The sequence below is a fragment of the Phoca vitulina genome, unplaced genomic scaffold, assembly GCF_004348235.1.
Source record: "Phoca vitulina isolate PV1807 unplaced genomic scaffold, GSC_HSeal_1.0 scaffold30, whole genome shotgun sequence".
In the NCBI taxonomy this organism is placed as follows: Eukaryota; Metazoa; Chordata; class Mammalia; order Carnivora; family Phocidae; genus Phoca; species Phoca vitulina.
In genome coordinates, this window is record NW_022589733.1 from 24,767,509 (window position 1) to 24,788,972 (window position 21,464).

Genomic DNA, 21,464 nt, shown 5'->3' on the forward strand with positions numbered 1-21,464 from the left:
TTCCATGGTTCATTGTTTGTGCATAACACCCAGTGCTCCATGCAGAACGTGCCCTCTTTAATACCCATCACCAGGCTAACCCATCCTCCCACCCCCCTCCCCTCTAGAACTCTCAGTTTGTTTATCAGAGTCCATCGTCTCTCATGGTTCGTCTCCCCCTCCGATTTCCCCCCCTTCATTCTTCCCCTCCTGCTATCTTCTTTTTTTTTTTCTTAACATATATTGCATTATTTGTTTCAGAGGTACAGATCTGTGATTCAACAGTCTTGCACAATTTACACTGCTTACCATAGCACATGCCCTCCCCAATGTCTATCACCCAGAGAAATGGCTAGTTTTATGTGTCAGTATGGCTAAGTTACAGAACTTAGTTATTCACTCATCTAGGTGTTTCTGTGAAGATATTTTGTAGAAGTGATTGACGTCCATGATCATTTGACTTTAAGGGAGATTATCCTATATAATCTGGCTGGGCCTGAGTCAATTAACTGAAAGGCCAAGAGGATAGAGTGGAGACTTTCCTGTGAAGACCTTCTTCCTGTTAATTGATGCTTCAGCTCATGCTCAAGACTTCAACCCATACAAGGAATTTTGGAATTGCCTAGTGAGTCTCTACAGTCACATAAGCTAATTCCTTGCAATTAATCACTATATATACTGATTCTGTTTCTCTGGTTGAATGGCTGAACTCTGCCTGATACAATCACCAAATTGCTTATTTGGAAATGATGACATTTAACAGGAAAAAAGTGTATTTGTGGATTTGTCATGGAGACAAACCATGGGTGGTGGAAAACTATTGAATCCTAGAAAAATGGCTACTGATGTTATGCCACTATAAATTTTTTTTGGTAAAGCTACATTAGCTGTGAAAACCTGGCAGGCAGAAACCCTCTTGTGCCTTGAATTATGGATAACAGAATATTTCTGTCATGATTCCTATGCTCTTGGCCACTATTGCCTAGGAATATTTAGGAAGAAATGAGCTCAGAAAGGAATGTGTTAATAAAGGCATATTCTATTACTATGGGAAAAAAAAGGAAAGGAGTATGTTGTTCAATGGGAAGAAGGGTAGGAGATAGAAGGAACTCACCAACTTCAGGGTAAGGGGTACAGGTAGATTTTATATTCATTTAAATGAAGACGTAAAAACTTGGAGACATACTTTTGGAGAAAAATTTTATACATAGTTAAGAAATGCAAAAATCAAACCTGGGTTGTGATTTAAAACCTTTGGTCTACGGCAATGATTGCGTTGAAACTTCTACCAGTAAATCATTCCTCTGTTATTTAAGCATTCCTGTAAACTGCCACAGGAAAAAAAAATGAAGTGTGCTTTTGCCACAGACAACTGATAAGCTTAAGATATTTTAGTTAAGGTGAGAGAAAAATTAGGCATAATGAGTTAGGGGGTGGGCTAATTGCACCTGGAAGTAAATGGAATCAGGTTAATTGGTTCATACTTGTGTGTGTTTTCCTTTTTTTTTTTTTTTTTCTCTACTGCAGTCTCTAGGGTCCTTACTAATGAGGCCAAGCAAGATAAGGGACAACCAAGGATCTGGTCTGGGGACTTCAGCCAGAAAGCAGAAATTGATCTAAATAGGGGGTAAGCGTCTACGCCTAAACATCTCCCCAGCTGAATCTTCCTACTGCTCTGTTCTAATGATGCAGTCTCCCTCCTCTTCTCTACAGAGGAGAGGATGTTTACTACATGGGTCCAGTCCCTATTCCAACTGGCTCAGAGCCTGGGCTTTTGTTCTTTGATATCTTGATGAAGAAGTTATAATGGGATCTTCTTTTTTTTTTTTATAAACAGCATACATTTGTAAATTTTACTTCTTAGTAGCTCAAGTTGATCTCAACTGAATATCCCTTGAAGTTCTTATTTTATTTTTTAATTTTTTATTATTATGTTAATCACCATACATTACATCATTGGTTTTTATAATGGGATCTTCTTGTTGCTTTCAGTGTGAATGGAGGTTTGGGGCTTGGAAAATCTTTCATATTGTGTCTGGTGGAGAAGGGTAAGATTATTTTGTGTACTTTAGGGACGGAAGCTAATAATTTTGACCAAATAGATGAACCACGATGTATTTAATAGGGTCCACTTATTTCATGCCCAGCCTCATGGTGCTAGCCCGGTTAGGCCTTGTCTTCCAAGGGGATTGGACTTCACGAATTGTTGATTTCAGGCTTTGCCCTATGATTTCTTTCAGCCAGTGAGATATGAGTGGGTTTAAGGAAGCAGTCTGTACCATCTCTGAGCAGAATCCTCCATTTTTTGGGGCGATTGCTGTTTTCTCACTGCCATGACCCTTTTCTGTCCTAGATAATGATGATCCCATTAAGCTGAATCCCAGAAGGATGAGAAATAGACTTCTGCTGAGGTAAGTCGCTAGTGTTTTGAGTTCATTTATTGCCATGACATAACTGAGACTAAGGTGGATATACAAATTTGGTTTCTGTATCTTAAGCTCTATGATCAGAGTTAAGACTTTACACAATTATCTGAATATTTCAAGAAACCCGTTTGTTATAATTTTTATAGCCCCTTCTCTGTTTTTTTAAAAGATTTTATTTATTTGGCAGAGAGAGACACAGCAAGAGAGGGAACACAAGCAGGGGGAGTGGGAGAGGGAGAAGCAGGCTTCCCGCCGAGCAGGGAGCCCAATGCCAGGCTGGATCCCAGGACCCTGAGATCATGACCTGAGCTGAAGGCAGACGCTTAACTGACTGAGCCACCCAGGCGCCCCAGCCCCTTCTCTTTTAACTGAAGCAAATTTCCATGAAATTTAGAAGGGCATGAAATTCATTTTCTAAACAGAAAGTTCCAAGAGACTTACCCTATCTCAGGTGTGAAATCTAAGGGGGTACTAGTAGGACAGGATCCATTCCATTGAAGATCATGTGAAGTTATTTGCTCAGGAGGTCATGTGACCTGAAGAAAATGAGGGAATCTCCCTGGACCTAAGACTCAGAATGTTGCCTACATGTGCAAGAAAGGAGGGAATTCACATATTTCCTTCATCCTGGAGAAGATGTTTACTTGTACTTTAGGAAGAAAGGACACAAAGAATTAAAGACCTCCCTGGGTTCATTTTCCAGTTATCCTGATCGGTTTATTAAAAAGTGGAGACAAATCCACAGTCTCAGGGCCAAAAGAAAGGGGAATTTGATTCAGAGAGTAACTGAGATAGCACAGATTTGGGCCTCGTCAGAGAAGGTGAGGTGCTCCCACCCTGGTGGCAGATGGGACAAAGGAATGTCAGGACACACTTTCTTCTGACAGTGTGTAGAGCATGTGAGAAACAAAAGCTATCTTTCCCAGGGTTGTGATCACATGTGATCACAGAGGTGGTGCAATGCACTTTTCTAGAACCATAGCCTCTTCTAGTGGAGGCAGTGGTCCTATGGTTTACATGTAAATCAAGGCCCCTCAGAATCTGACCCATTTGCAGTCTCCTGACCCTTGTTCACTACGATGTCCTTTCTGTCCTATGAGAGGCTCCCAGCCGTCCCACCAACACGATGCATCTTTTCTACACCTGTTCCTTTGCGCAAGCTGCCCCACCAGGGTGAACTAATGACACACTTTCTGACACTCCAGATTTTGATTTCTTCTATGCACATAGTTCTTATGTCATTGATATCCACACCCAGTAGGGTGACAAGGATCCCTCATGGCCCAGCCCCTACAGGAGAAGGGTAGGGAGGAGGGCACCTTTCCAGCCAGCATTTTCCTGATGGCCCTGCCCCAGTCTGCAGTGGCTGAAGGGATTGTTCTAACTCTTTTGAGGGCCACCATCACTGTTCCTGGTCCTGCTGCTGAGTTCCTTGCCCATCCTCCTAGTCCCCCACGGTTTGGCAGTTGTTGCTCTTGAAGAAGGGCCTTACAGGATTTCCACTGATGCCTGGTGATTTTGGGGTGAGCTCACAGAAACAGACATTTTTCTCTGGATTTTGTGCTGCCATGTACAGGGATGATTCTATGATTGGTATTTTAATAAATCTTATCTTTAGGAAGGGAAGCTTGAGCGAGGTTGGTGTCATAATTGTGAAGGAGCAACAATCACTTGTGTTGGTCGGGAGAGAGGACAGTTGGTATTTTGTGGTTTAGACGATGTTCCAATTGGTCTGTTCTGCAGAAGAACACCAAGACATAATTGTGGGTACCAGGCCCGGTCCTGGCCATCAGGTGCAGCTTTGCTCTTTCTCATACATTTCATTGAGAAGTGGGGGCTGGAGGTGAGCTGGAGAATTGCAGCCCATCTGCTGGATCCATTGTGGTGTCTGCTCTCAAATATGGGTCTGGAGTAAGGATGGAAGGAAAAGAAAAGCATTGTCAGAAAATAATGGAGCCACAGGGAGTCCAGCTGGGGGAGCAGGGAAACCTGGGCTGGTGGCATCCAGAACCTGCTGCAAAGGGAAGAACCAGTACCCAGGCAGCCAGGGTGCCCTGGGGCATTCCCCTGAGAACCACCTCCTTTCCATTCTCTCCTGATGTCTGACCCCTCTCTACCTTCCCCGCTCTCCAACTCTCTTCCATCTGTTGCCGCCCCCTCCCTCTCTCACATCAGCCATATCAGTCCCAGAAAATGCTGAAATGACAGCTTAGGGCTGGGAAGTGCTGAGCTTCCTCACTGCCAGATGCTGTCTTGGGGAGAGTGAGGGGGTAGAGGAGGCTGAGCAGTGACCCCCATTCGACACCACAGTGTCTGTCCTGTAGCACATCTAGGAATATTCCAAAGAGATAGTGGAACTGATATGAAACAGAAATTTCTATTATGGAAAGTATTTTGCATAAAATATTCACAGCGCTGAAAAAGTACTTCAAATTCAGGAAAAAAAAATTTGGCTCTTACCCTGAAAATAAATGTTTAAGCCATTTATGACTTAACAGAATAAAATGGCACTCGTACACTGGATGCGGTAGGAGTGTGTGTGCGTGTGTATGTGTGCACACATATTCCTTGGATAAATGTTAGGTGCCAAGTTGGCTCCTGAGTCATTCTCGCCTGTGCACAGTGAACTGACTCTCTTAGAGACAAATTTCCTCATGAGTTTACGTTGCATCTTCTTAAAACAAGTCTTACCCATTTTTTGGGGGGCATCTGAGGGCTTTTTTCTCCTCCAGGAGGGCACATCTATTTCCCAGATTTTATCCTCAAGCCCTCTCTCTACTTAAGAAGAATGATGAGGAAAGATGTTGGTAATCACTGAATATTAGCATCTGGGACCTCCTTTAACTGATGAATGGATGAATAAAACATGGCATATTTTACAATGCAATATTATTCAGACATGTAAATTAATGAAATACATGCTATTAACATGGGGCACCGGGGTGGCTCAGTCGTTGTGTCTGCCTTTGGCTCAGGTCATGGTCCCAGGGTCCTGGGATCGAGCCCCGCATCGGGCTCCCTGCTCTGAGGGAAGCCTGCTTCTCCCTCTCCCACTCCCCCTGCTTGTGTTCCCTCTCTCGCTGTGTCTCTCTCTGTGAAATAAATAAATAAAATCTTAAAAAAAAAAAAGTGGGTGGGCCTTGCAAACATGCTGAGTCAAAGAAGCCAGACACAGAAGGCCACGTATTGTTTGATTTCATTCATATTGAAATGTCTAGGATAGACAAATCCATAGAAGCAGAAAGTAGGTTTGTAGTTTCCACTAACTACTAAGGGAGGAGGGAGAATGGGACCGAGTGCTGGTTGATAGGGGATTTCTCTTTAAAGATGATAAAAATTTTCTAAAATTAGCTAATGTTGATGGTTGTACAACTCTTCCGATGTACTGAAACCACTGGATTGCACACCGTAAAAGGATACATTTTATGGTGAATAAATTACATCTCGATAAAACTGTTATTAAACAGAGAATAACTTATAAAAAGACAGTATAATGGAAAGGGTCATGAAATGTTTACCCTCCAAGTAAGTGAATGTGTGGAGGAAACTTTCCAAAAACAATTCACATTGAAAAACTGCTTAAAATGAACGTGTAAATTAGTCACACACTGTTGTGAAATTTAATTAATAGCCATTGCTATTAATGCTTGTCAACATATTGTATTGACAGAGCACACATTTTAGATTAAAATCGTCTCATTTAATATAAATGAGACAATTTATATTAAAATATCTTTGACCAGAAAAAAATTTTTAATTGTGTGGATAACTCCAAATTTTCGAATGAAGATAATGACAAATATTGGAAATTTCCAAAGCATAGAATGAGTAATATGATCTGATTAATGTTGAAAATGAAAGGACATTAAAACATAACTCAAAAGCATCTATTCATTTCCAGTGATTCACTTTCTTTTTTCAAACAGAAAATAACATCAATATAAGGAATGTCACTGTGTTTATTGGCCAAGAGATATTGCATATGATTCTGTTTTTTTTTTAAAGATTTTATTTATTTATTTGACAGAGAGAAACACAGCAAGAGAGGGAACACAAGCAGGGGGAGTGGGAGAGGGAGAAACAGGGAGCCCGATGCAGGGCTTGATCCCAGGACCCTGGGATCATGACCTGAGCTAAAGGCAGATGCTTAACGACTGAGCCACCCAGGCACCCCTTGCATGTGATTCTGAATAAGTATTAATGTTAAACTTAGGAAGTATTGCCCTAAAAATTATGAAAATATAATATTTTATCACTAATATTGGTAATAATAATTTTATTCAACTTAAGTTTCTATTAATCAATATTTTAATAGTACTACATCATTATATTGATAAAATATAATTATTTTATTAATCATTATTTCATAACCCAGGCTCAATAATATGAGCTCAGATGATATAAAAATGTAAATAAAGTTAGAATTTACAATATGTTTCCTCTTAGAACACTCAATTATAATTGATGTTTAATATTTTTGTTAATTATTGTATCATTTAAATTGTAGTTATTATTGTATCATTTAAAGTTACCCTTTTATTTTAGATGCTTTCACATCGTTCTGGTTTCTTAAGATATTCATGCCACTTTTCTTTTGACTCCCAGACTTGATAAAAATCAGCGTATCACTGAATCCTGCTGTTTTAAAATCTGAGGCTTCTTGCTGTCTGGGTGCTACAGGAAGAAATGTAAGTTCTAGTGTTAATCATATTTTATTTCTAGTATTCAAATCAAGAAGTTCAAAATAAAAAGTGAAATTCCCAAGAACGTAAATTTTATCAAACACAAATGGAAATGGGTACGTATGAAATGTATTTCTTCTCATTCAATTCTGGGATCCTTTTCAGAACCCTTTCTTGTGCGTATGATCACGAGGGGCCAGGGGTGTTTCTCCATGAATGAACTGGTGAAGCTGGGATGCTAATGATATGCAAGACAGTGTGAGGCCCTGGGAACTTGACATAAGTGGCCAGAAATAACGTATTCAGATCTTAAGATTTCCATTGCACCAACTTTCTGTCCTATCACATCTTCTTACCTCTCATCTTGCATTCATCATAGCACATGCCTCATTGTTTATTGCTAATCATCTAGGGTAGCACTTTCTTCATATTCCTTAGAACAGAACACATACCATGTACGAATAAATATATATGCATATATATTTATTTATAGAACATTTATGCACTTATATATTCTGATAATATTCTTCTGTTATTCTTCTAAGAAAAAGACCAGTTGCCTTTCTGAAACCCGAAGTGTCCCAAATATTCTAACAATTCTGTAAATTAGATATTCTAATTGATAATATTCTATCAGTTAGAAGAAATATAAAATGAATAGTCTAACCAAATAATCAGGCCTCAATTCTAAAATATCTCCTCTTTTCTAATTTTGTTCTTCTTAATTATTTACATATCTCTTATAGTCCCCTGAGGAAGCACAAAGTATTATTAAAGAAAATGCTCCTATCTGCTGAAACTCAGATTCCGTATTTTGTTTTAAGGCACCTTGGTTAATGCAATTATTGAAGAGAAAAAAGGTTTTTTTCTTTTTTAGAACAAACCATGAAATCATGCTGAATAGCTTTCAAATGTATATTCATTTGCTACATGCCTTTCCCCCCAAAATCCAATTCTAAGACATCCTTAAGTTGGATCCAACATCCTAATCAAAATTCATAAACTTATGCCCACATCAGAGGAATACAAACTAAGGTTATGAAGACAGACATAATTGGAAATAGGATAACAAAGGGATTAGTGGACACAGTGCCCAGCATGGTGTGCTCACAAACAGATCTTTGCTGGGAGCTGATTTGTCTGGACCCATGTTGGGCTCATCCTGGACACCATTAGGTCATTCAGGCACCTTTGGTATCGAGGAACGCTTCACGTAAATCAGTACTGAGTGATGTGTCTGGGGGTCAGGTCTCACCTTGGCTCATGTCAGGGATGCAGAGCATCAGGCTCGTCCTACAAGGCAATCTGTTTAGCATTCCTAATTCAAGATGATCAAAGAAAAACCAGTCATGTGATCAAGCAAAATGTCATACTACTGCTAAAAACTCACAGTTCTTCTTTGGCTGTGGAAGGAGGGTGCTTCCTTTGGGCTACTATTTCCCTCCAAGTAACAACTGGGTATTTTGTCTTTAGAAACTAACCGAGTAGGAGACGCTTTGGGAATTTTTTACGTAGTGTCTATAATAGTCTCATTCACCTGCGGCCAAGGTTAGAGATGCGCACTATTGTGTGCGTTATGCCCATCTCCACAGGACTGGGAAGTAGTCCGCATGTTGTTAACTTGAGCAATGGAATACATTTACTCCTGGACCCCACCTCATTCAGATCACCATTTGCAAAGACCTCAGGGTCATTGGGAAAGTGACCTGCTGTTGCCCAGCTCGTTTGTAGATGGTCGTTTCCACCTGTGACTCGCCATGACCTGTGCGTGGACAATACTGTGAGGGTCGCAGGGCAGCCGCGTGCCCACAGCCTTGTAGATGTGTCCTGGCAGTCTTGCCATAGTGACAGGAAACTGATCCCGGGAGAAGGAGGACTTCCCAAGGTCCAGTTGTGGTGGGCTGCTCCTCACCACGGGCCGGGTGACCTTGCTCTGTGCTGGTGCAAGACAGAGTTCTAGACAGTCTGTGGACATCAGCCCCAACTGTCACTGGGTTGGCCTGGCAGTGGCTGAGGATGGAGGTGGCAATCTGGGAGCAGGGGAGGGTCGACAGCTCCACTGGGGTCCTTTCCATTCCCAAGATAAGTCTTGTGATGGGGAGGGAGAGGTGAAGGACTTTAGAACAGAGAAGGGAATTAGGAGTGCTAGAAAGTGTTTTCACCACCATAATTTGGCCTTGGGCTGGGCATGTAGAACACCGGGCTGGAGGGTCAGCCTGGAGAGGGTGCAGCACCTTGTGGCTTCAGGTTAGATCCGAGTTCGGATTCCCTTTCATGCATCCCAGTGACTCCACTTTACCTACATTTTCATTCACCAAAGTGTGTGCCCTGAAAGGCTGGTTCTGAGGGCTATTAGTCAAGGTCAGTGGGGTCAGCAGGGGGTGAGGCGCATGGAGTCGGGTGCCATACGAAGAAAACTGTGAGACTGGGTTGCCTTTGAAGCAAACTCCCTCTCTGTGTTGGTCATCTTTGTGCAGAGCTGGGTTTTGAGGCTGGAGGCTGAAGGTGTCTGAATCCGCAGGCAGGTCTCCTTGGAGCTGTTAATACACTTAAATACAAGGTGAATACTGAAGGAAGTGACACTTGGCCTATAGAAGTTTCACAGACTACTTTCTTTCAAAAATAGTTAGCTAAATCCACCTTTATGAATAGAGTCCGTTCACCTCTTGGCACACAGAAGTAGACTTTGTGTTTCAAATGTCTTTAGGTGTAAGATCCCTCACGATAAACTCTCATTATGGGAACTTAATAAACAACCATCTCCGAAATACTATCCTTACACCATCTGGGACAAAGAAACAAGGCACTCACCAAATTTACTTCCAAGCAAGATCATTTATGAAGCACTATCTTAGAAATCATAATTCTGTTGGGCTTCAATTTGAGCAAATATACAATTATTTAGCAACAGCAGTGAAAACAATTGCAAGAAAGTCCAAGATTACATCAGAAGAGAGAAAAAGTATTCCTGTATCTGGATGAAATAGTAATGACAAAAGTATATTTCATGTTTTGTGTAATGAACATTTATAAAAAAAATCCAAGCATTATAATCCTGTTAGTTCTCCATATTGTGCAATCACTTAAAGCAGGGAAACAGAGAAAGAAATCAAAATTATTTCGGAAGGAAGACAACATTCTTTCTGTGTTTCTGATTATTTTAGTGGACTTGTTAACAAGAACAAAGACACTGTCATTGCACCACCTACATATAGAATAACATGGAGACACCGAATTTCAAGAGTCACTTTGAAAAAACTTAACAGTTCTAGAACTTGTTTGAGACTCAGTTTCCTCACCTCTGCATGCCATTCCTTTCCTCAAGGAGAGCCACAGTGGGGTTAAATGAGATAAATTGAAACCTGGTGTGGGGGCAATATGGCGCTCTGCACTTCGGGAGTTGTGTGCCTACAAGAATTCGTTACTAGACCCAGGGGAGACTTGCTAAGTGCCTGCACTTTCCCCCCTCCTCACTTGGGACTGTCCAGGCCAGTGAAATGTTCTGGGTCCCTGAGATCCAGTGGCTTTTCCTTCAACACAACAGCACCCACGCTCTTTGCTGCTCAGCTGTGGTTTAGGAGTCCCGGCACCCTACCATGTCTCTTTCCTCAGCACCTTCCTCTTCCCACAACCCTTGGGACTCGCAACCATTCCCACTACCCGCATTACCATGGAGTGTACAACTCACTGTCAGGGGTCAACCTCAAAGGGGCTGGCCAATCACCCATGCAAAGAGGGTGGGACGGTCTGTAAGATAGAACTGAGGTTCCTCAGGGAAACTGCGGGCAGGGGGGAACAACAGGGTCCCAGGTGAGGCTCAAGGAGGCACCACAGGTGTGTGTGTCCTGCACTAGGAGGCGCAGAACTGCCAGAACTATCTGAGGTCTCAGGTCCTCCCCTCTGGATTCACTCATTCATTTCTTGCTCAATTCCCCACATCCTTAATGAGGGCCTGTCATGTGCTGGATGGGAGAGAGGGCTCAGTGGGGATAAGATAAACTCTGTCGTAACAACCTTTACCATTCAGAGGGAAATGCAGACAATACACGAGGAAATAAAATTCCTTCAGAGAGGATGGGTGCTCTGAGGCCGTGAATAGAAGGAATAGCGAGGGATGAGTGAGCACAGACACTAGCCTGCGGTGGTCAGGAAAGGCGCTTCAAGAAGTCAGGGGAGTGTTGGTATCTAAATGAAGAAGGCAGCAGCCACCTGTCTGGGAAAAGTTGTTCCTGGCAGAGGAAACAGCCAGTGCAGGCTCTGAGAAAAACAAACAAACAAACAAACAACTGACCTTGACATATTAACAGAACATTAGGAAGTTTAGAGTTCTAAACTGTCCATGGACATTAGTTCCAACTGTCACTGGGTTGGCGTGGCTGAGGATGGAGGGGGCCATCTGCGAGAGGCAAGGGTCGACAGCCTGGCCTTTGAGGTCCTTTCCAACCCCAAGTCCAGGCTTGTGATGGGGACAGGAGGTGAAGGGCACAGAACAGAGCCCATGGTCAAGGTCCTGGAAACGTCTCTGTTAGAGTCATCATATTCCTGTTGGGGGCTGGCCTGGCTGAAGAGTGCTGGGCTGTCCAGTGAATTCGGGAGGGGCCCGCCTGGGGCACCTTTCAGAGTTAAGATTGAGATTGCGTCTTAAGGATCATCCGAGGGAGTTTAGCTTGTGGACGGTAAGAAGCTCTTGGCCTTAGGGTTAAATATGAGTTCAGTGTTTCTCTTAAACATTCTGATGACCCCACTTCTTCTGTGCCAAACCTAACTGAAATGTGTTCTTTGAAAGGCTCGTTCTGGCAGATGTCAATCAGGCTTGTGGTGGAGAACACTGACTCGTTGAGCCGTTGTTACACCTACACATGATGAATAGTGAAGAAAGGGATGCTTGGCCATACAAAATGTTTCAAACCTTACCCTTTCTTAAATCAAAAATTGATCTTGTTAAACATATTAGTGTTATGTGTTAGTCAGTATCAGTAGCTTCTTGAAAGCACCGTGGATTCTCATCTGTGAAAGAAGATTCAAAGTGAAGTCAGCATTGCTAAGAAAATCACTCAAAATAGAGTCAAAAGGACGCTGAGAAAGTAGGGCCCATGCAAGTCTCCCGTTCCAGTTCTCAAAGCACCATGAACTTTTGAGTTTTGTCAATTGCAACTGGACAACCTCCTGAAACACATCCTTCTGCTTTGGACGGAAAGAGAGATCATGAAAATTCTGTTGGCTAAATATCCAATGATGCATTAGATAGTTTAAATTCTGCCAGCACCAATCAAAGTTCTATCAGAAGAAGTTATATAACCTCTTGGTTTTTACCTTTATAAGCCTTCATTCTATGCGTGCAAGCAACTTGGAGCACACTTTTGATTTCAGTCGACTCTGTGCCTCTCAGATTGCAATCCCTAAGACCTCGAATAAATATTTTGGTTTCTTCAAAAACAAAAAACAAAAAAAATATTAGTGTTATAACTAGAGTAACTCAGCTCTTGTTACAACTGAAATAAACATTGCATTCCAAATCTTGTGAGTCCACTCATGTAAAATTCCCTGTTAGTGTTCATGTTATGGGGCCTTGTTAAACAGAGCCAACCAAAATACTATTCTTACTTATATACCAGCAGTGAAAGCAGAAGAAAGAAAAAGTCTCATTTTAAGAAAAAAGAAAATTCTGTGTTTCTGATTATGTTAGTGAACTCGTTAGTAGCCACAAAATACCACCTACAAATAGAACAACATGGAGACACTGAATTTCAAGAGCCACACTGGAAACACCTACCGTTCTAGAGAATTATTTAAGAATTACAGTCCTATCAAGTTCCCATATGGGGCAGTGAGTGGTCTGTGTGAAAGCTTTTCAGGTCACCAACAGCCGGGAGGGAGGCAGACACCTTGCCACCCTCTGAACTTGATAAGAGGCTCAGACCCTAATGCTGGGGATACCAAATTAGATGTGAGTGCTGGGGCAGAGGGAGCATCCCCTGGATTTCAGCTGCTACTGTTGCAGAGAAGCACAAGTTAATTTCCAGTGTTACTTTAAGGACCCTCTCCTGTTTGTTCCCATAGTTACCTCCAAAATGTTTCTGTCACTTGCAGAAAGAACCCTTGGTTCTAATTAGGACTGCGTTTGCTAATTACACTCCCATTGTTTCTTATCCACTCACAGTGAGCCTGGAATGACTGACCTGCTCTTCCCTTGATCTTTCTCAGCTCCAAGGACCATTCCCGTGATCTGCACTTCTGCACTCAAGGCTGAGCCCCTGTCCCCCCTGCGCCCACTGATGTGCAGCTCTGCCCCTGGAAGAGGGTGCTCATAGGATTCTAACCTGTGCACACGTGGCCCAAGCACATGCATATTTGCAATCTCTGGAGCAGCTCCTCCTGAGTAAATGACCATTTCCCCCACGAGAGGTCCTCATACTGCCTCTTGGTGTAGTCTGCCAGTCAATAAAAGCTTAAACAGAGGCCAATCAGCTTTTCAGAGAATGGAAAATGAATGGGAATTTGGGGTGGATGCCCCAGATTCAGCGCCAATAACTTAGAGGGTGATCATAAAAATAGCAACTTCTTTTACCATGTGCTAAGAGTTTTCCGCAAGTTCATTTCATTTAACCTGTGCACCTCTGTCAGAGTTGAGGAATTCGAGGGAGCAGGTTTAGGGGAAAGTGCCCAAAGAAACCCAGCTAGGAAAGTACAGAGGTGAGCCTCGTCCCTGGGCTTCAGATCATGAGCTGACAACCACGTGTCAGCGTTTCATAATTTGGAACTTGTTTGGGCCTCAGCTTCCTCATCTCCACATGGGACCCCTGCACTAGGGGGGAGCCACTGGTGGGTTTTGAGGGGATGAAGTAGAGAACAGTGTGGAGTTCCTGTGAAGGTCTGTGCTTTGTTGAGTTCTGCGCCTCGCAAATATTAGCCGTGACTCCTAGGGAAGGGCTGAGTGTTGAGTGCTCACAAGTCCCTGCTTGCTAGGGACTCCCCAAACCAGTGAAAAACCTGGACCTTGAGGTCTGGCGGCTTTTCTTTTACCAAAAAAGCACCTGAGCTCCTTCCTGCGCAACACCCAGCACAGGAGGCGTGGCTACCCCTCCACGTCTCCTCCTCTTTCCCCACAACCTTGACCTTCCCCTGCCCTCTCCATGAGCTGTGTTAACATGGAGTCTTTGGCCTGAAACCCATGCCTGACAGAGGAGCCATTTCTAGGGCAAAGCCTGTGTTCTTCAGGGAACATTCAGCCTGTGGGAGCAGCGGGCTCCAGGGAAGTCTCCAAGGAGGCTCTACACATACGTGGGTCCTGCACTGGGAGGCCCACAATGGCTGTTTGGGCAGGTCTGAGGTTTCACGGGTGTCTTCCCACTGGATTCACTTGTTCATTTCTTGCTCAGTTTCCCAAATCCTTGAGTGCCTGTCCTGTGCTTGACAGGAAAGAGGGCTTGGCAGAAATAAGATCATCTCTCTGCCCTACTTGCCATTTTAGTGCAGAGAGTGATGCAGAAATCACATGTGAATAAACATGGAAATATGATTTCAGAAAGGCTGATGGCTCTGAGGTCATAAATAGGGTGAAGGAATAGAGAGGGATGAGTGAGCAGAGCCACTGGCCTGGGGTGGTCAGGAAAGGGCACTTTCAGAAGACAGGACCAGCGTTATTGTCTAAATGAAGGAGGCAGCACTCACCCATCTGGGGAAAGGCATACCTGGCAGAGGAAATGGCACAAGTGAGCTTGAGAGGCTAGTCAGACAGAAGGATGGTCAGTGGCTAAGTAGGAGGGGCTTGGACATATGCATGTCTGGATCAGGAGCATGGATTTGAATCTCAGTGTGATTGGAGGCATTGGTGGGCTTTGAGCATCATGGACTCATGGTCCCATTTGGAGTTTTAAGCTGTTTCCGTTAAGTGTGCTGTTGTAAAGGACAGTTCAGGGAAGGAGGGGTGGGGGTTGACTGCCAGCCTCTGAGGTCCTGTCCAGCCCCAAATCCAGGCTTGTGATGGGGCAGGGTGTTACAGGACACAGGACAGGGAAGGGAGTTGGGGTCCTGGAAAGCCTTGGTCACCTTCGTAATTTTGTCTGGGGCAGGCTCTGGGTGAAGAGTGGCTGGGCTTGACCTATGAACCTGGGTTGCCTTTCAGAGTCAAGGTTGTTTGCCTCCCAGTCAGCACCCCAGCTGGACAGAAGGGCAGGTTGAGCAGAGTGCAGGCAGGTGGCCTCAGGGTTAAATCTGATTCACATTCACATCAGGCACAAAATAATCTGCAATCCTCAATGTTGTAATTCTATCAGGTCCCCCATTGAGATGTTGTGTAATCAATGGCAAGAAAACCAGAAGAGCAACATCAAAATTATTTTAAAAGAAAGGCAAAATGAAATACTGGCCTCCTGGATTATTTTAGAAGACTTACTAAAAACAACAAAAAGCTGTAATTATGCTGCTTGCAAATAGGATACAATGAAGCAATTAACTTAGTGTCACATTGAAATAATCCATAACTATAGAACATTGTCTATGAAGTATAATCCCAAGTGGTTTTCACTGTAGACATTACAGGATCGCTAAATAGCAATAAGACTAAAATAGTATTAGAAAAATATTTTAGTGGAGAGGGAACATCTTGCTGTGGTTCTGGTTCTGTAGCTGTAGGATCAATGGAAGGTGGGGTCAGCTCAGTGGTGACTCACTTCTGTTTTCAGGCTGTGTGGACGGCCTTCGATGCAGAGACTTTTCCTGTGGCTGATGGAGGATGGGGAGGAAGTGTGGGGCCAGAATGGGGGGAAGACCAGAGAGTCCTATCCCCCCTGAGCAATCCCCTTAAGGTTTTCTAAAACATCTGAAGTCCAGCAAGGGGCAAGGGGGAGGACCAGAGTCTAGGTCAGTGGAATTCGGATCCTGTGATTTGTTGAGTCAAAAGAAAGTCCCAAGCTGCTGTCTGCACCAGGAGGACCAGGTTACCCTCACGATCTTGAGGTCTTGAGAAAGATCTGCTGTGTTAGGATGGGGCTGACCTGCCAGAGCAGTCTTTCCCCTGGGCTCCTGATCCTTGGAGGGACCCTGGCTCCTCAACCAACCGCAGCCTAGTGCTACCCCTTCCTTGGGGATCTGGACATCCAGAGGATGCCCTGGTGGTCTCTGCCCTCTGCCAAATGTCCTATTTGCAACATCAGGGACGTAAGGATATTTTTTTCGGAAACTTACATTCTTTCTCAGTTTTTCCTTTTTTTTTTTTGGCTCAGGTATGCACTTTCTTAAGCTTTGGTGGTGTCTCTCAGCCAACAGAGCTCCTAACTCATTGTCGTGAGCTCTTCTTTGAATAGATTCAGTAATAACACACGATTCTTTAGAATTTTCCTGACAGAATTTTGGCTAGTGTTTTGTAGGTGTCCAGCTCTTTGCATTAATGGCAGGTCTTGTCATCTGTTTTTGAAAGATTCTCGTACATCTCTGCAGGGTACATGCTGTGTAAATTAGGTATTTGGTGAAAATGATTTTTATGCTGACACACTTGAAGGAGGATGTGAAGTTTCCACTGGAGCTGTGGCGTCTCCCTTTCTAACTGTGCTTCCCCCCCCCCCCCCCCCGCCGCCGATTGCAGTGAAGCTTTCGGTTTAGAGACATTTCAGATGATCTTTCAAGGCCCTGATTATTTCATATTCTTCAGTTCAGTTAGTATGCAGCTGGTTTCTTTTTTTTCAGGAGTTTTTAAATGAGTGTTTAAACTCAAGCCATACCGATCATTGTCTTTCCTTCGGTTCACCTTCCATGTGGTCTTGTCTTCTGGTGAACTTGTTTCATCCAATTCCAGGCTCCCACCATCCATGCCTTCTCCAGGAACAGGAGCCCCGTCCCTCATCTTCTGCAGTGTTTGCCCAGAAGCTTGATCTGACTTTTTTAAAAAGAGTTTTTTTGTACTATTCCTTTATCTTATGTAACAAATGTCTTCACTCTTTTGTTCGTTCATTTAGCTTCTTTTGAAAACAGTGTCAGGCTTCCGTGAAGATGAGAATTTTTCTCTAGAGCATCTCTGAGAGCTCCCTGAATTTTTCCTTCATTTTCCCGAAGGCTTTTGCAGATGTTAACAGCGGCAGTGACTTGACTTTGGTACTCTGACATAGCTGGTAAAGACTGTGTTTTGCTGGTATGTTGACCATTAGCTTGACTTGTTTTTTTGTCTTGACATTTGTCCTCTTTTGGTAGTTTTGGAATGTGTACTTTACACCCAAGTAAAAGGTCAGATGTTTCTAGGTCTTTATGCATGGTCTCCAACTTTATTGTTGCTGATACCATGTCTCCCAGAAGGGTGCCACTGAACTTGCCTCAGGCCCTTCAAATTCATTTTCGATTGGTCATAGCTACTCAAAAATATGTTGTCTCTCCTCCAGAGGGGCAGAATCTCCAGTGTCCACTTTTTTCTTTTTCTTTTTTAGAAAGATTTTATTTATTTGAGAGAGAGTGAGCAAGTGAGCGTGAGAGAGTGAGAGAGAGCAGAAGCAGGAGGGGCGGCCGGCAGAGGGAGAGGGAGAAGCAGGCTCTCCGCTGAGCAGGGAGACTGACATGGGGGCTCAATCCCAGGACCCTGGGATCATGACCTGAGCTGAAGGCAGACGATTCACCGATTGAGCCACCCAGACGCCCCATCCAGTGTCCACTTTGTCTCTGTATAAAGTCAGATCTTTTTATTTTATTTTTTTAAAGATTTTATTTATTTATTTGATAGAGAGAGAGAGCACAAGCAGAGGGAGCAGCAGAGGGAGAGGGAGAAGCAGGCTTCCCGCTGAGCAGGGAGCACGATGTGGGGCTTGATCCCAGGACCCCGGGATCATGACCTGAGCTGAAGGCAGATGCTTAATGACTGAGGCACCCAGGCGCCCCAGATCTTGTTATTTTTTTTAAGTCAGATCTTGATAATGAAAAATCCGACCTTGACTATCAAACTGCCACCGCACACAGCAATGAGTGGGGAGCTGGGTCTGGTCTAAGGTGCTCTGGATGTGCTGCTACTGCCTGGCCCCAGGACCAGCAGGACACAGATCATCATGAATATGACATGAGGCCACTGCAGAGTCACCTCACATCCAGAATATCATTAACTTCAGAGAACATCGAGAGCATTGTGCCTGGAATCAAACCAGTGCTGGGCAGCCAGACGGACCTCAGCCGAGGTGGGGGAGAGGGACAAATACAGTAAACCCTGACTAATGCTCTTTTTTCAAACAACTTTATTTAGGTGCCGAGGGGTATCCCCAGAGCTCCGAACACCTTGCCCACACACACTATGTAGAGCAATTTTAGGTTTACTGAAAACATGAGCATAAAATACAAAGAGTTCTTAAAAACACAGTTTCTCCTATAATTAACATTTTGCATTAGTGTGACACAGTTACAATTGATAAGCAAATATTGACACATTTTCATTAATAAGTCAGCATCCCCCCACTCCTTCTCTCCTTGCCTGTGGCCTGGGATCTCTTTCAAAGCAGCAATCTGGGAACAACTGTTTCCTGTTTCACAGGACTCCTGTCCTTAATTGCCCATTATCTAGTGTCTTGCAAACAGTTGTGTGGTATATTTTATCTGTTTTTTTCCCCTGGAGGAAGGGCAGATTCATCCCGCATTATTCCACCATGGCCGGAAGCTAAGGTCTTTTTGTGTATCTTTGACACCATGAAGACAGGATAGACTTACTGTGTTTTGAAATCTACCGTTAGGTGGCGATGTTGTACAACTGAGATGCTTTTCAGAAAAGGCCCAGTACAAAGAAGTTCTTTTAAGAGATCTATGAAATTATATATTTGGTATTAGTTTGGGTACAAAAGTCTGTCTTGTTGAGCTCTACTTTATTCCTATATCTGTTATCATGGAATTTTTACTTCAGTGTAAAATTTATAAAGATATTTTGCCTACAATCATACATGTCGTAGATTGACTATGACAATCTCCTGGGACCCAGTAGGAGAAATATTACAGTCGTTAAGGGTAGTTTTCCAGGTCTAAGTGGATTTAGATATATTTATGAAGGCACTGATTAACATTCATTCCTGACGTGCTGAGAAGAATAAGATGTGTTTCCTGCCTCAGAGGGCTCCTGTCCGCATGGGGGAGACACAGATGTGGACCCCCAGTGACCAAGGAGGCATTCTTCACAGAGCAGGTGACCATCTATCAGGGTGCAAAAGATGTGTAGAAATTTTCCACTGGAGAAGGGGGCAAATAACAGTCCGTTCCCAACAGTGGAAATATCACGTAGAAGGATATAGATACTCAAAATATCATAACCAGGTCAGGGAAGATGGAGTGGGTCCATGCAATTAGCAGGAATAAAAGAGCAGTAGGAAATAAGGATAAGGAAGGGGACCAGGACCACAGCATGAAGGGCCAGATTTGCTACATAAGGGCTCAGATTATACCTTGTAGCCAGTGGAGAGTAAACATAGTTATCAGTTAAGTGATTAATATGATTAAAATGGTGTTTTAGACTAGAGTCTCTAAACTACTTTGGCTGAACAGCCTTTATAATAAATGCAGTTTTAGTAAACATCCAATGTATTTATACATACATACATATATATATACACATATGTAGCACTATGTAGACATATGATGCAGATTATAAAATATGCATAAAACAATGCAGCTTGTGGTAATAATGACATAGACTTTGACAATTTTGAATTTTTTACAGATTATACATCAGGTCTGATTAGATTCCTGTTTTATGTCATAGTGGAGCTAATTTAAGTGGAATGGAAGACATCTGAGTCTCAATGTTCTTTTAATCACTTCAAGAAATTCGACCACGGCAGTGAACTTGCATTCTTTCTTCAAGCCTGACATACTGCCATTTCACACAGAAACAGTAGGATTGTTCTCCCAAGTCAATATTAGAGGCCTAACTTCTTTCTTATTTATTAATTTAAGACAAGTGCAAATTGGAGACTTACTGTTTTATTTGTCCCCTGTGGAGCACCGTGTGCAGCCTTCGATGCGCGTGTCCTCACACACCCCCGGGCTGGGTGGCTCTGGCTGCAGCCCTCCAGAGAGACTGCAGAACGTAGGCGGGAGACCAACACGGACACCAAACAGGAGCTGCTTGTCTGTTGGTAATCAGAGCAGAGATCAATTAAATCCGAGATAAACAGTTACAGTCCAATTCAAATAATACATATTTCACTTCAGCCTCTTGTAAATTAACAAAGTAAAATATTAAAAATAATAATTATGTCCCCCAAAGTTCTGGTATTATGAGTGAACATGGGTTAGAGTTATCCTGGAAAGAAAACTTAGTGACTGATCTCTGGCCAGTGTGTTAGAAACGATAAGACCCCTTCACTGGTGAGGACACAGCAAGAAGTCAGCAGTCCGTGACCCCGAAGAGGGGTTTTGCCAGAATCCGGCCACGCTGGCTCCCTGATTTCAGACTATCAGCACCCAAAACTGTGAGAAGTATATGTCTGTTAGTTACAAGGGGTGTTTTGTTACAGGAGCTCAAATGGACCAGGACCAAGAACAAAGATAAACTGGAATATTTGACCTAGGTTTTCTGCTGCAGTATTGCAGAAGATGCCCGAGGAGACTTGAATTGGCATCCATCTCTCCATCTTTCTGCCCAACCATTAGCCCTTGAAATGAATATGGCTACTTCACTGAAGACGCTGAGCTTCTCACATGTAGCAAGGAGCATCACACCCCTGCCTCAGTTTTGCAGGTACTTTATTGTACAAACTTTATAAATTACTGTTTATAAATTACATTAAGTACATGAAAGATACTGTATAAATTCAGAGGTTTGCTTCTTAATTAATATCATGTGAAGCATTAAGATAGCTGTCTTGAAAGAAATGGTTGTAAATAATCTATAGCTAGACCATTTGCAACGACCATTGTTCACTCCCAAATTGCATTTTGACCTTGTTCATTTGTTGATTGGAAAATTGCATCCCTTTTCCTACTTCTGAGTGTGAAGGTGATATCAGCTCTGTGAGACATTTCAGGATTTATAGTTTCTGCATTCTGTCTTCCAGACAAAGTTGGAAAGTATGCTTTTTCTCAGTGCTAAATATCAGAATTGTGGCTAGTCTTTAGGCAAACACCTTTTTTTTAAAAAAGATTTTATTTATTTATTTTGACAGAGAGACAGAGAGAGAGGGAACACAAGCAGGGGGAGTGGGAAAGGGAGAAGCAGGCTTCCCGCTGAGCAGAGAGCCCGATGTGGGGCTCCATCCCAGGACCCTGGGATCATGACCCCAGCTGAAGGCAGACGCTTAACAACTGAGCTACCCAGACGCCCCTAGGCAAACACCTTTTAAAAAGCTGAAACAGGATGGGGCTCCTGGGTGGCTCAGTCAGTTAAGCCACAGACTCTTGATCTGGGCTCAGGTCATGATCTCGG

The 21,464-nt window shown here is 43.2% G+C and overlaps 1 long non-coding RNA gene across 2 annotated transcripts; it reads left to right on the forward strand.

The window, feature by feature from the left end:
- The first annotated feature begins 271 nt into the window (after nt 1-271).
- Nucleotides 272-20,774, forward strand: LOC116644615. Of its 2 annotated transcripts, XR_004301798.1 has the most exons (6): nt 272-604; nt 1,507-1,606; nt 1,972-2,027; nt 2,333-2,390; nt 7,011-7,093; nt 20,557-20,774. It is a non-coding gene; the product is annotated as an uncharacterized LOC116644615 (long non-coding RNA). The 2 variants fall into 2 exon arrangements; XR_004301799.1 differs by lacking the exon at nt 1,972-2,027.
- The last annotated feature ends 690 nt before the right edge of the window (nt 20,775-21,464 follow it).